This window comes from Macaca mulatta, chromosome 6 (genome assembly GCF_049350105.2).
Source record: "Macaca mulatta isolate MMU2019108-1 chromosome 6, T2T-MMU8v2.0, whole genome shotgun sequence".
In the NCBI taxonomy this organism is placed as follows: Eukaryota; Metazoa; Chordata; class Mammalia; order Primates; family Cercopithecidae; genus Macaca; species Macaca mulatta.
This window is the reverse complement of record NC_133411.1, coordinates 126,789,668-126,802,964: the sequence shown is the minus strand read 5'-3', so window position 1 is coordinate 126,802,964 and position 13,297 is coordinate 126,789,668. Positions and strand designations below refer to the sequence as shown.

Sequence of the window (13,297 nt, the reverse complement as noted above, 5' to 3'; positions counted from 1 at the left end):
ATGAATGGTCGTTTATAATCAAGTGTCAGATTGTATGGAGCAGAACATGCCTGCTGTATTAGTCTGTTTTCACACTGCTACAAAGATACTACCTGAGACTGGGTAATTTATAAAGGAAAGAGGTGTATTAGTCTGTTTTCACACTGCTGATGAAGACATAGCCCAGACTAGGCAATTTACAAAGGAAAGAGGTTTAATGGAGAACTCACAGTTCCACGTGGCTTAGGAAGCTTCACAATCATGGCAGAAGGCAAAGAGGGGAAAGTCACATCTTACGTGGATAGCGGCCGGAAAAAAAAAAAAAAAAAAAAAAAAAGAGAGAGAGAGAGAGAGCTTTTGCAGGCAATCTCCTGTTTATAAAGCCATCAGACTTACTCACTATCACCAGAACAGCACAGGAAAGACCCGCCCCCAAGATTCAATTACCTCCCACTGGGACCCTCGCACAACACGTGGGAATTCAAGATGAGATTTCAGTGGGGACACAGTCAAACCATATCAAGAGGTTTAATTGACTCACAGTTCCACGTGGCTGGGGAGGCCTCAGCAAACTTCCAATCATGGTAGAAGGCTAAGGGGGAAGCAAGGCGCGTCTTAAATAGTAGCAGGAAAGAGAGAGTGAAGAATGAAGAGCCACTTTTAACACCATGAGCTCTCCTGAGAACTCACTATCAAGAAAACAGCATAGGGGAACCACCCCCAGGATCCAAGCACCTCCCATCAGGCTCCTTCCTTGATACACGGGGATTACAATTCAAGATGAGAGCCTAACCATATCACCCGCAAAGGTGATTCAGAAGCTGAACTTCTCTGTGATTTCTTCAATTCTTCAGTTTTCCTGAATCCCTTCCAGTAAAGTTTCTATACAATAATCTATCAGTAAGTAATTATCAATAAACCTTTAAAAAATTATACAGGAAAACATTTGTTGAAAGTTTGAAGATAGTATCATCTATAAAAATGTATTTAAGATGATTTTTTTCCCTTTTTTGGTAGGCGAGAAAGCAAGATAATAAATGCACTTAGTAGAATATTATAGTAAACAAATTCTTTAAAAAGGTATATACTTTACTCTCTCATAAGACTATGCATCTCTTGTACAGACATCCTGGTGAGAAAGTGGAACCCTAAATGGACACTGAGCTTCAGGCATTTTTATCGGACCTCCGATGAAAGGTATAGGCAAGTGGGGTCAGGTGTGTGGGATGATTGCACTTGTCAATTAAGCTCTTGATATGGTTTGGCTCTGTCCCCATCGAAATCTCATCTTGAATTCCCATATGTCATGGGAGGGACCCAGTGGGAGGTAACTGAATCATGGGGGCAGGTCTTTCTTGTGCTGTTCTCATGATAGTAAGTCTCACAACATCTGATGGCTTTAAAAACAGAATTTATAAACTTGTGAATATATATGTATGTTGCAAACCCTAAAAGCATAAATTCACCTAATAATTGTGATATGTATCTCTATAAGGCAAGTATCGAGGGTGAAATTGAACCTGAAGATTTGTTAAATGAAACTATGCAGTAAGTTTGTAAAGACATATGCATACTTCACCAACCTGCTCAAATTTAGATTGGCAAACCCTTTCCTCCTGATGGGCACTGCTGAGAGTAAAATGAATGAAGTCTGAATTATGGTCTGCTATTTCTTCTACCAAAAGCCATAATCTTGAGCCAATAGGTGTGTAATACTTTTCAATGTTATTATTAGCAATGTTTATTTAGTTAATGCTCCTGATGAAATAACAATTTTTGATCTAGATTTTTTAGAGAGTGTTATTTAGAAATTAATATTAGAAATTAATAATTTCAGTATTCAAAAGTTATTTTAAAAAAGAGCAAACTATCAGACTCATCTCTTAAACATTAGAGTTGCTTCTACATCCCAAACTCTAACCACTCAGTCAAATTTATTACTAATGGGTAGGTACAGAGGGTGGTTAAGAAAAAGATACAGCTTTATGCTTTACTTTATTCTATTTGAACATTACTCAGCTTTGTGCCCAACTGAACTCACTAAATTTCAGCTGTGCCCAACACAGAATGTGAGGTGGACTCAGTTCTGTCCCACAGGTGACCAGCAACTACAGAAGAATTGAAGCCATTGACCTCAGGGTTTGATTATAACCTCAGGGACAATAAGTAACCGGGTAGTCTCCAGGTTGGGGCCAGAGTTAAATGCTCCCATCAGAACTTCCTTGAAGAGCATAAAAGCCCTATTAGTATATTGTTATTTCTTTGAGATTTGTTATGGTGAAACTTTAGTAGCAAAAACATTCAAAAATATTTATGACTTAGAAAATACTTTGACTCATATTTTCCTTACCAATTTGGTTGTAAATTTGGATAAAACATGAAACAGTCCCTTTTTACTTCTAAAGAAAAAAGAATGGAGAATTTTCCACAAAGATTTACCAGTGATAACCACCTCTGTGAATTAACTATAAGAAAGAAATACCAACATTTTGAGTCCTGGGCAGACTATTCATCCTTCTTTTCCATCACTTTATCTATCTAACAAAAAAAAATACAGTTACAGGTTAACTGGGAAAACCTGTAATTAAAAAACAAAACAAAACAAAACTTGTTGTGGAGCTTTGTATCAAAGAGCAATTGCATTCCACCTATATACCACAGTAATACTGGTCAACATCTATTTTTCCACATATCTCCTAAAATGCTTTGTGTAGTCTTACTAAAAATTGTCTAACAAGCAGTGTTGAAATAGTTGTTAAAGTATTATAACAAATAATGCTCCTTTTCTTTCCCACATACGCAACAATTGTGATCCATGAGAAAAATCCACATCCAAATGCAGGGTTTGCTCAAGTTCATTTTCATTATAATGTAGGCACTTTACATCACTTCAGGGCTTTTACCAGGAGAAATATTAGAAATATTGAAATATTTATTTTTGTTTTTCTTCCTTTTTTGGTAGCAGACCTCAGTACATTTGCAGAATGTCTTGTAGACCCAGAACATGCTGGGTGAAAACAACCTTTGCATATTTTTGCATGGCTAATAAAAAGTCATTCTTCAAAAGCATATCACCTGTCAGCATTACTTTCCAGAAAATATTTTCAGTTCTGTGCAGCTGCATTTTACTTCCTCTATCCTTGGCATAAGTGTTCAACCAAGTGCATGCTTTGCACCTTCAAATGTATTTTTCCAGTTGCATCCTTGTTTTTATTTTTACATTCCAGGATGTAGCATTGTCAGCTTCGAAGGATTTGGCTAATTCAGTAGTTGTAGTGTTTTTAGCTATTCCTATCCACATTTCACGCAGTCTCTAGTGGAATTCTGCAGCATTCCAATTCACCTCTTAAAAAGATCATCCTAATTTGATGCAGATGTTAAGTTCACACCTGTGCCACAATGGTAGCTGAAACAGAGATTACATTTGATACATATTTATGGAAGCCATTTGGTCATTTGGCTTTGTAACTAAGAAGATGTGTACGATTTGTAAAAGTCGATTATTTTCATACATGGATATGAAAAGTATTATTGCCCAAGAAATTTAAGACCATCAAATATAGGCTTATATATACATGGCTATTAGCCACATAAGTTAGCTTATCCATTTAATCATCAAATAAGCATCATCAAGCACTCTTTAGGCACTGCAGGTACAAACTCTTCCATAAATGTTCTTAAAGTTTTTCTTTAGTAGTTTTACAACTTTTATAGAAGCAACTTGATTTTTTGCTAATAAACACATGAAACCACAGAACTGACACTTTATTAGTATGAATTTTTTATAAATATAAACTTATAAAACTTTATAAATAATAAAAATGATACAATCACTATTTTTCGATTTTATATTATAAAGTCCCAATTCAGTCTCTATTGTATTTATTATAATTCAGTCTCAATCATATCTTTTAGTTGCATAATATTTTTTAAATCCAATTCATTCTGTAATTACTTGCAAAGGGTTGTAGTAATTTAACTACTCCTCATGCCAATTCAGTATACCCCTCATGTACATACAGATGGAAAGAAAAGTTTTATTTATATATGCACAGAAATGAGTTAATCTGGTAGAATTGCTAAAGAGTCTGTGGTGTTCAATTCATTACAAATATAGTATAACACATTTGATCATGTACAGTCCTGTGTCACTTAAGTACAGGGATACATTCTGAGGAATGCTTCATTAGGCCATTTCAGTGTTATTTGAACATTATAGAGTGTACTTATACAAATCTAGATGATATAGCATACCAGACATCTAGGGTATATGATATTGTCATTTACTGCTCTTAGGGTTATGAACGTGTATATTATGTTACTGTACTAAATACTATAGGATATTATAACACAATAATAAATATTTCTGTATCTAAACATAGAAAAGTAAAAATATATTAAAACAGGTTAAAAGTGGTACATCTGTATAAATCACTTACTACGAATAGAGCTTGCAGGACTAGGAGCTGCTCTGAGTGAGTCAGTGAGTGAGTGGTGAGTGAATATGAAAACCTGGGACATTATGTACACTCCTGTGGACTTTAGCAGCACTGTACACTTAGGCTACACTAGATTCATTTTGAAAACTCTTTTTTCAATAATATATTAACGTTAGCTCCTTATTACTTTTTTACTTTATCAACTTATTTTTCTTAACTCTGACTCTTTTGGAAGAACACTTAAAGTAAGACACAAATACATTGTACAGCTGTATAAAATACTTTTTCTTCATATTCTTATTCTATAAACTTTTTTCCTATTTAGCTGTTTTAGTATATGATTTTTCTTTAATTTCCTACATATCACTTCATGCATATATAACTTTTTTCTTCAGGATCTTGTCCTCATTAAGTGCTATCTTCCTTGGTAGCTTCAAGAATGTTGGTTTTTATTTTTGTTTTCTTTTCTCCTAGCCCAGTGACTTTGCAAATGTTCAAGCTGCTACTTTTCCTTCAGCATCTCTTTCTTTTCGTTTTTATTTGCAAGTTTCTTGTGCTGGAAAACTGTGGTAAAAATGTACCTAAGTGCATTTTCTTTCTCTCCAAGATCTTAGTGTTTCTAACCAGACATTTTTATTTTATTAATATATAATATTTTTGTTCATGCCAACTTTTCTGATTTATAGTTTATTTTGTCTGATTTTGTATGGTCACCTCTGCTCTCTTTTGGTCATTATTTTTATGACCCAGCAATGCCATTACTGGATATATACCCAAAGGATTATAAATAATTCTAGTATAAAGACACATGCACACTTATGTTTATTGCAGCACTGTTCACAATAGCGAAGACTTGGAACCAACCCAAATGCCCATCAATGTTAGGCTAGATAAAGAAAAGGTGGCACATATACACCATAGAATACTATGCAATCATGAAAAAGGATGAGTTCATGTTCTTTGCAGGGACATGGATGAAGCTGGAAACCATCATTCTCAGCAAACTAACACAAGAACAGAAAACCAAACACCACATTTTCTCACCCATAAGTGGGAGTTGAAAAATGAGAACACATGGACACAGAGAGGGGAACATCACAAACTGTGGCCTGTCAGGGGATGGGGAACTAGGGGAGGGATAGCATTAAGAGAAACACCTAATGTAGATGACTGGTTGATGGGTGCATCAAACCACCATGGCACATGTATACTATATAACAAACCTGCACGTTCTGCGCCTGTATCCCAGAACTTAAAATATAACTATTTTTTTAAGTTTCAATATAGCAAAAAGATATAAAAGCTATAAATATTTTCACACCTAATAACAGACTATAAATATATATAAAGCAAAACCTGACAAAGTTGAAGAAATAAAAAGTTATACAGTATTAGTCTGAGCCTTCAATATCTCATCCTCAATTATCCATAGACAACCAGACAGAAGATATGTAAAAAAAACAGAGGACTTAACACAATAAATCAACTAGATCTAACAGACATGTACAGAACACTTCACTCAGCAACAACTACATGCATATGCTTCTTAACTGCAGATGAGACATTTTCCAGGCAGACCGTGTTAGGCCACAAACTAAGTCTTAATAGATATAAAATATAGATATTGTACAAAGTATCTTCTCTGTACACAATGAGATGAAGTTAGAAGTCAGTAACACAAAGAAAATGGGAAAATGAACACATTTGTGGAACTTAAAAAACAAACTCCAAATCAGCCAGTGGATCAAAGAAAAAATAACAAGCAACAGTTAGAAAATAATTCGAAATAAATTAAAACAAAAACACAATATTCCAATACTTATAGGACACAGTGAAAGTAGTGCTAATGGGAAAAATGTATAGCTATAAACATGTTTAAATCAACAAAGATATGAAATCAACTACCTAACTTGGCAACTTAAGGAACCAGAAAAAGAGAACAATTTAAAGCCAAATATAGCAGAAGAAAGGAAATAATAGACTATAGCAGAGAAAAATGAAGCCCTGAATAGAAAAACAATAGAGAAAATTAGGGAAACCAAAAGTTGATTATTTGAAATGATCAAAATAATTGACAGAACTTCGAATAGAACAGTTATAAAAAAAGAAGACTCAAATCACTAAATTCAGAAATTAGAATGGGAACATTACTAGTGATTCCAGAGAAATTAAAATTAAACATTCATAATTGTACACTAACAAATTGGCTAATCTAGGTGAAATGGAGAAATCATAAAAAACATTAAGCCTGCCAAGGCTAAATTTTGAAGAAATAGAAAACCTAAATAGATTTGTAACTATTGGTACGAAGATTAAATCAGTACTCAAAAATGTCCCAACAAAGAAAATTCCTGGACCTGATGGCTTCACTGGTGGATTCTACCAACGTTTAAAGGAGACTCAAAGGATTAACACAAATCTTTCTCAAATTATTCAAAAAATGGAAGAGAAGAGAACATTTTCTAATTTTTCTATAAGGCCAGTATCACCTTGATACTAAAGTCAGACAAAAACATCACAAGAAAAACAAATCTACAGACCAAAATTTCTGATAAACATTGATATAGCAATCTGAAACAAAACACTAGCAAATTAAATTTAGTTACATATTAAAAGCATTATGCATTATGACTAAATGGGATTTATTTCTGGAATGGAAAGATGATTCAACATGCAAAAACCAATCCATGCAAGGCACCACATTAACAGAAAGAAAGTACTAAAAAAAGCACACATTATCATCCCAATTGATGCAAAGAGAAGCATTTGACAAAATTTAACACCCTTTCATGATAAAACACTCAACAAACTAAGAATAGAGGGAAACCACTCAACATAATAAAAGCCATATATAAAAACCTGCAGTGAATATCATACTCAATTATGAAAAACTAAAAGTTTTAATATCAAGAACAAGGCGAGGGTTGCTAATTTTGGCACTTCTCTTCAGTATAGTATTAGAATTTCTAGCCAGATGAATGAGTCAAACGAAAGAAATACAACACATATGAAAAGGAAGAGGGGAAGAGGTAATATTATCCCTGCAGATGACACAATCATATATATTGAAAACCTTAAAAATTCTACCAAAAAATGTAGATATAACAAATTCAACAAAGCAGGAGGATATAAAGTTAGCACACAAAAATCAGTTACATTTTCATAGACGAACTGAACAATCTGAAAAGGAAACTTAAAAAATTGCATTTACAATAGCATCAAAAAGAATAAAATGCTTAGGAATTAGTCAAGAAGGTTAAAAACTTGTACAACAAAAACTACAAAATATTGCTTAAAGAAATTAAAGAGGACATAAATAATTGGAAATTCTATGTTCATGAATTGGAAGGATTAATATTATTAAGATGATTAAGATGTTAATACTACCCAAAGTGAGCTACAAATTCAATGCAATACCTATCAAAATCCCAGTGATGTACTTATCAGAAATAGAAAAAACCTCCCTAACATTTATATCGAATTTCAAGGGACATTGGTCAAAGTAATCTTGAAAAAGGACAAACCCAAAAGACACACACTCCCTGACTTGAAAACTTGCTACATAGCTATAATAATCAAACCATAAAGTACTAGCATCAAGGACTTATGACCAGTGGGATAGCATAGAGTGCCCAGAAATAGATCCTCACATACATGGTCTAATGATTTTTGACAAAGGTACCAAAACCATTCAATGGGGAAAGGACTATCTATTCTATAAATGGTGCAGGGAAAACTGGATATCCACATGCAAAATAATTAAGTTGGATCCTTTATACAAAAATTAATTCAAAATGTACCAAAAACCTAAAGGTAAACTAAAACTCTAACACTGTTATAAGAAGCATAAGAAAAAGCTTCATGACATTTATTTGGCAATGCTTTCTTGGATATGACACCAAAGGCATAGAAAAAGACAAAAATAGAGAAATAGGAATTCAAAAAGTTTTTAAAATTAGAATGTGATGGTATGCATCTGTAGTCCCAATTTCCCAGAAGACTAAGACAGGAGGATCGCTTGAGTGCAGTTCAAGTCCAGCCTGGGCAAAATAGGGAGACTTCCATCTCTAATAATAATAATAATAATAATAATACATTTGTGAATCAAAAGACACTGTCAACCAAGTGTGATAAATGCAAACCATAAGATGAGAGAAGATATTTTCAAATCATATAACTTATAAAGGATTACTATCATGAATATATACAGAACTAAAAACAACCAAAAAATCCCAACAACAATTTGATTTAAAAATTGACAAGGGCTGTGTTGCTCCCTTTCTCACCATGTGACATACTTACTCCCCCTTTAGCTTCCACCATGCAGAATCTGCAAGAGTTGGCTGAACTGGTTGCTTCATTGTCATAGATGCCATGTTAGAAAGAATCAAGCATGAAAAAACTATAGATAATTATGCCCATGCAACTTTAATGAGACCCCAGAGGAATTACATGGTTCAAGCAGGAGACCAATCTATCTTTGTCCATGATGCACGGTTAGAAGCAGTTACTTGTGTAAATACCAAAGTGCCAGCTAGAAACTTGTATGCATATATTAGAAGCTGACACAAATAGAGACGGGACAAAATGTCATAGGAATGGTGCTCAAATTTAAGCATCTAACCAGCTCAAAAGCTCAAATCTCAGGATTCATCAGTGCCAATCTTCCATGCAGTAATTTCAAAAATCGCCTTTTTAATATTACACCACATGAATCCACAAGGTTGTACTTGTACTTGCAGCTTATCCATGGAGTAGAAGAATCTGGTTACATCAATGCCAGTTTTATTGATGAGTAAAGAACAACAGAAAGCTTACATTAGGGACCCTTGAAAGAGATCACTGAGGACTTCTAGTGGATGCTCTGGAAACACAGTTTCATCCAGCTGTGTGAAATGGGCAGAGAAAATTGTCACCAATACTGGCCAAAATAATAATCCACAAGATACCAGTACTTTGTGGTAGATCCTATGGCTGACTACAAGATGCCATAGTTTATCTCAAGGGAATAGATGCCAAGGACAGGTGGTCCTGAACAGTGAGACAGTTCCGGTTTACTGACTGGCCAGAGTAAAAAGTGCCAAAGTCTGGAAAAAGATTTATTGACTTCATTGACCAAGTGCATAAAAACAAAAGAGTACTGTGGTCAAGATGGACCTATTTCAGTTCATTGTAATGTGAGCTAGGAAGAAGTAAAATCTTCACAACATTGAGCATTGTTTTGGAAATAATCAGTATGAAGGAGTTGTAGATATCTTCCAGACCACCAAAACATTAAGAACACAATGGCCAGCCATGGTACAAACAGAGAATGAGCATTCGTTTTGCTACTGAGTTGTCCTAGAGTAGCTGGGCAGCTTTGATCAATATACAATGTAGAAATCTCTGACCCATTCTGGATTTTTACTATAGTCCTTCAATATTCATGGAGTCTGAGAAGTCCTTCTTAACTTTTAACTAACAACTACTTAGTGGGACTATAACACACATGCACACAATTAAACCAAATCGTTCCAGTGGAGTAAGATTTCACACTTTAATAACCTAACTTGAATCCTTACTGACAAGGCATCTGCAGGTTTTTATTTACCGATACCTCAAGGATTCAAAATCAAGGACAGAAGAAATCACAGTAATGAACAACCACCTCGTTCAGGATTGCTTGATAGGAGTGAAGAGAAATTGAGCGCTGCAAGATGTGTGCTGGTGTGGCTCCTTACAATGAAACGGACTCTGCTTTGACATCACTCCTTTCCGCCATACTGCTCATAAGATTTTAGGCGAAAGGCTGTGGGAATGTTTAAAAAGAAAGTTCTTGAACTAATTTTTTTAGTATTGTAAAGATCTGCTGTACTTCATTTCGAACTTTGTAAACTTTTTTCAACAAAATTTATGATTCAATGAAGTGAATTTTTAAAGTTACATAATTCTTTATTTTTTATTTCCAGATTCTAGTTTTAAGCTGTAGAACTGTTATCTGTAATGTATTGCTCTAGAAATATCAAATAATTTGAAAATTTGCATATTTTGTACAATAATTTAATCTACAGTATAATATCTGTAGATATATCTACAGATATATATGCAGATAATAATATCTGATTAGATTTGTACAGTTTTGATTGGTACAAACTTCTGTACAGTTTTGATTGGTAAGAAAGTATCCATTCTCTTAAAATAGTCAAAGAAAATTTTATTTTGGTTTGATTTTGGAATCAATACGGAGGTGCAAATTATAAAGTTGCTGCTAACATATGTACATATATATGTACAGTGTATAGAGTGTCCACACAAAAAATATAGGCACAACTATCAGTCAGTTCTTCTATGATTTCACTTTTTTAAATGTAAAAAAGCTATTGTAAATGTTTTTTTCAATTCTTAATTTTATGACACATTGGTATTTCCTAATATTATGAAACTTTATTTTTTTAAGAGAAATAAGAAGCGCGCATTGGTGATTGTTAAACCTCACCCCCTAATTTCCTAATCCTTCTCCCCCCACCCACCCAATCATATTCACAAATACCATTTTGTTGGCCAGGCTTCCAACAAAGTTCAATATTTCTAACATTCTAGTACAACAAAATGTTCTTAGGCAGGGCACGGTGGCTCATGCCTGTAATCCCAGCCCTTTGGGAGGCATAGGTGGATGGATCACCTGAGGTCACGAGTTCAAGACCAGCCTGATGAACAAGGTGAAACTCCGTCTCTACTAAAAATACAAAAATTAGCCAGGTGTGGTGGCAGGTGCCTGTAGTCCCAGCTACTCCAGAGGGAAGGCTGAGACAGAAGAATTGCTTGAACACAGGAGGCAGAGGTTGCAGTGAGCTGAGATTGTGCCACCTCACTCCAGGCTGGGTGACAGAATGAGGCCCCGGTCAAAAAAGAAAACAAAAAAAGTTATTAAATATCTGATAAGTGTGGGAAGATCAGTGAATATCTCTTTAGAAGGCAAGAATGTTGTAATACGTCAGCTATTGTTTTAAAAAGTGTATTCAGTGAAACATTGTCTCTAGTGTCTGCTATGAAATTTGCATTTATGATAGGTACCACAGGCAAAGTAAAACTCATGTTACTCTGCTCAGTAAGAAACATTTTGTGGCAAACAGCATTCCTGGGAAGAGCTGTAATTTTTGGGGGGTTTTTTTTATTTGTTTGTTTTAATTATGCATTTAGAGTGTCTTATAATTGATGCCTATTTTAATAGCATTTCTTGTTAGATTTTTGTTCATATTTTCATTAGTTTTTCATATCTTTTATTCTTTTCTATTAAATCATTTTCTGTTTACCACAGAAAATAAAAAATAGTAAAAATTAAAATGGGCAAAAAAATTTAATATACATTTTATCCAAAGAAGATATACAAATGGCCAGTAAGCAGATGAAAAGATGCTGAACACCAGTAAACATTTGGGAAATGCAAATCAAAACTACAATGAAATACTATCATATACCCATTATCATGACTACTACCAAAAGTTATAAAATAACAAGTGTTGACAAGATAGTGTAAAGGACTAAAGGAATAACACCCTTGTGCTTTGTTGTTGGGAATGTGAAATGGTACAGCTGCTGTGGAGAACGGTTTGGTGGTTTCTCAAAAAATTAAAAATAGAATTATATTATCCAGTATTCTATTCTTGGTATATAGTCTATATTCAAAAAATTGAAAACAAAGTGTCAAGGAGATATTTGCACACTCATGTTCATAGCAGTGTTATTCAGAACAGCTAAAATGTGGAGGCAACCCAAGCACTCATCTGTGGATGCAGGGTTAAGCACAATGCAGTGTATACATGCAATAGAATACTAATCAGCCTGAAAAAGGAAGGAAATCCTGACCTGTGTTACAACATGGATGAGCCTCGAGGACATTATGCTAAGTGAAATAGGCCAGTTACAAAAAGATAAATATTATATGATTCTACTTATGTGAGGTCCTTAGAGTAGTCAAATACCACAGAGAGAAAAATAAAATGGTTGTTTCCAGGTGCTAGGGGAAGAGAGGAATGGAAAATTATTGTTTATTGGGTATAATGTTTCATTTTTACAAGATGAAGAAAGTTCTGAAGATGAATAGTGGTAAAGGCAACACAAGATTTTGGTTGTATTTAATACCACTATACACTTAAAAGTGGTTATGATAGTAAACTTTATGTTATATATATATTTTACCATAATTAAAAGCAATCAAGGCAGTTGTCTAACAATCAGTTAAAGTCTTCAGAAATTTTCCTAAGGGATACATCAAATGGAGAAATCTTCATCAAGAAAATGTACTAAATCTCACTAAGAATGGCAAAAGTCTGTGGCATTGGAGCCATGACCCAATCCTTTACCACCCCCACTGTTCCCCCAAATTCTCTATAACAGAAGCTTTGCCCTGGGAATTCTACAACCTGCAAGTGAGACCTAGAAGATGGGGGCTCTCTCCCTTCACCACTGTCTACTCTTGGGCTATGGCTTCACTCTGGGTAGGGAAGGCTGCTGGGATTTCTAATGCCTTGTCACCCCATGTTGCAGGTGTTCTATTCCATGCAAGCAGAGCTAAAAGAACCAGGTGTCTCCCTGCCTCTGCTTTCCCCCCATCCCACTCATAGAGTAGAAGCTCTACTCCACATAGAGCAATCTGAGAAAAATCAGGTTCCAGTGACCCTTGTCTCAGAATGTTCATAGATTGGTGGTTCCATGCTGGAAAGAGTCAAACTGAAAAGACAAGAAGGTGTGGTCTGGTCTTCTCAGTTTGACCACCCCACTGTGATCATTCATAATGTGAGGGAATCACTTCAGGAAAATCCAGGCCCCCCACCCCTCCCTGCCCCACCCCTAGTTGCAGTGCAGTAGCTCTGAGATCTGCCAAGGGTAAAGGCAGGCCA

The 13,297-nt window shown here is 34.8% G+C and overlaps 1 pseudogene; it reads left to right on the top strand.

Annotated features, from left to right (window-relative positions):
• The first annotated feature begins 1,459 nt into the window (after window positions 1-1,459).
• On the top strand, window positions 1,460-9,797 carry LOC100423818 (receptor-type tyrosine-protein phosphatase S pseudogene; annotated as a pseudogene).
• The last annotated feature ends 3,500 nt before the right edge of the window (window positions 9,798-13,297 follow it).